Source organism: Elephantulus edwardii, unplaced genomic scaffold (genome assembly GCF_000299155.1).
Source record: "Elephantulus edwardii isolate Elephantulus edwardi_28Jun2011 unplaced genomic scaffold, EleEdw1.0 scaffold00531, whole genome shotgun sequence".
In the NCBI taxonomy this organism is placed as follows: Eukaryota; Metazoa; Chordata; class Mammalia; order Macroscelidea; family Macroscelididae; genus Elephantulus; species Elephantulus edwardii.
In genome coordinates this window covers 510,959-513,666 of record NW_006400281.1, presented here as the reverse complement: position 1 = coordinate 513,666, position 2,708 = coordinate 510,959, and the positions used below count along the sequence as shown (strand labels likewise).

Below are 2,708 nucleotides of genomic sequence, written 5' to 3'. Positions count from 1 at the left end.
TTTTTTTTCAGAGCCTCTAATGCCTCATTTGTTTTATCTGCATTGTTTTGGATGGATTTAAAAAAAAAACTCCTCCTGGTTTTTGCCTGTGGTGTACTGTAATTCTTCAGGTTTGTCTTTCACTCACTGAAAATATTTAATCATTGCTCTTTTATATATTGTGTAGGAAATTTTCATTAGACTTTCTCGCTCCAGGAAATTCAGTGATACTGTGTCAACTTTTTCAGGTGACATCTTGCTTTGGGCTTTGTAGTTTGCTTTCTGCATGGCATTGCTGTGGTAGAGTTTTTCATGTGTGAGGCAATAGCAGGTTCTTGATCTGAAGTCACCACTCCAGAAGAGGATGAGGCAGCTAACCTGGCTGGATTTCTCTCAGTTAGATAGAGAAATGGCCTGTGGAAGCAGACTCTTCTGTCAGACAACTGGCACAGCTAAAGGCAGTTGATGGACAAGATGTGAGGAGATTCAAGGTGGAGAGCAGATACCTAATTGGAAAACCAGGAAGCCTTGGTTTTCCCTTTAAGAATGAGCTATAGCTGTCTTACTCCTTTCTGATTGAGCTTAAGGAGTCCCATATGATCCAATCAAACAGTAGTGACCCCCAACAAAGTACCTCACTGAAGTTCCAGCTTCACTCCCGGTGCACATTGGGAGCAGCATTCTGGGTGCAGGTTGGTGTCGTTGGGACCAGAGTTCCAGTGATGACAGAATTGAAGTTCCAGGCTCATGCTCACTCATATTCCAGCCTTTCAGCTCATCCTGGCACATCACTCTCCAGCCCATCGCTCCCTGGCATGTGTATCAACAGCTCTCCATTGTGTGCGTGGCATCAGCAAGCAGCTCCCTGAAACGTGTGTGGCATCATCAAGCAGTTCCCCAGCACATGTGCAGCATCACCAAGCAACTCCCTGGTGTGCACCATTTTCATCTTAATATTCTGGATTATATTTTCAGTCTTTTCTGTTTTTTTTCCAGTACTGTGTTGGTTGTGCCTTCTCTGTCTTGTGATGATTTTTTTTATGTTTTTGTACCTCTTCATCTATACTATCAATTCTTCCATTTTTACATTTTCTTCTGACCTGTTCAAGTTGTTCCTCATGAATATATTTCTCCTGGATATCTCTCTCTCTTCCATTGTTTTTTCACCCATCATTCACATCTTCTTCTGTATCTGTTCAAATAACTCCACATCAACATATTTCTTCTGGTTCTATCTGGTGTATTCATTGGCTTAGCTTTTTTAGATGGTTTATTTTGTTTTGTTTGGTTTTTTTTTTTCATGATGGCTGAGGCTGGTTGCTGCTTTCTTTTTTTTTTTTTTTTAGACTAAGCAGCTTGGTTTTTTTAATTTTTTTCAGTTCAAAATAGATTCAGTTTGAAAAGGTACTTTGTACAAAAAACATGTCTTTATAAACATCGTAATGATATTCAGGAAGATGAAGATGCACATCTTATGCCAGGAAAACAGGACCAAGACTAGTGTGAGGATACAATAGATTTACAACTTCCGTCTATTCTTCTTTACCCTGAGAACATACATACAAATGGAAAAACAGAGCACAATGGCATGTATTCTTAGTATTCTGAACTTCCTCATCTTTGTTGAGTGCACATAGCTAAAAGTGCAAAATGAAAAGTTCAATGTTTTTAGGACTATATTTTCTGCTAGAATTGGAGGAATTTGGTATATTTACGCTTCTAAAACAGTTCCCCGCATTTTCAAGGTAATGGTACAGAAATAATAAATCATTTCATATGCTCTTGTTTCTTTACACATAAAAGCAAACTTTAATATGAATGTATTAATTCCTTTTTATGTTCCACTATACATTTAATAAAAAGCAGTAACAAGCGCTCTTCTAATACACATTTATATGCACACACACACATACACACACACACATATATATATATACACACCTAAACTAGGAAAAAAGGCCATGAAAATAACTTCTGCTTAATTCTTTTCATTTACTTCTTCCTCACTGTCATCATCACTATAAAAGATGTCTCGAAACAAGAAAACTTGCTTTAATGGGGCTGGAGTTTGAATTTCAATGCTGTCTTTCTCCAACTTCTTTTCCAATTTTTTTTTAAACAAAGGAAGAATAGTCTCATAGAGGTAGTCTATAATTTCTGGAAAAGTCTTTTTCTGCCAAAAAGGAACACAGGTAGCTTTTAGTCGATGAAATTTATTTTGGGCATAAGATGGATGAACATTACCTAGGCAACCAGAAATGTCTTCCCAGTCTATTTCACTAGAATCTTGTACATTTATGTCATACAACCTTTCAATAAGGTTGATTTTGGCCTGTAAGGAATTGATTCCTCGGTAAAGGTCCCGACCATTATTCATCCTTTTGGTTAAAACTTCTGTCCATTTAGTTTTACACTGCATCCAATTCCTTGTTTGCACTTTAGCTTCCACTTCTATCCAAGATATGCCCCTGTAGAGCTTTTCCCGAACAATTGAGAGGCGGTTTTCAGGATTTCCTTGGAGGCTAGAATCCATCTCCTTCAACTCCTGCTCTGGTATCTTCTTTAGAAGCACTTGTTCAATGGCCTTAACTAGCCTCTGGGTTTCTGCTTTACTCCAAGTACCGCGATTTACTTTATTGCTGATCTGTGAGTATTTCAGAGCAACAGAGAGGCCGCTACGAGCCACCAATGCCCCAATCGTCTTCCAATCATTTCCATGGACGGAATGG

General features: G+C 38.3%; 1 pseudogene; it reads right to left on the bottom strand.

The window, feature by feature from the left end:
* Positions 1-1,957: 1,957 nt before the first annotated feature.
* Positions 1,958-2,704, bottom strand: LOC102843273 (annotated as a pseudogene).
* Positions 2,705-2,708: the final 4 nt, after the last annotated feature.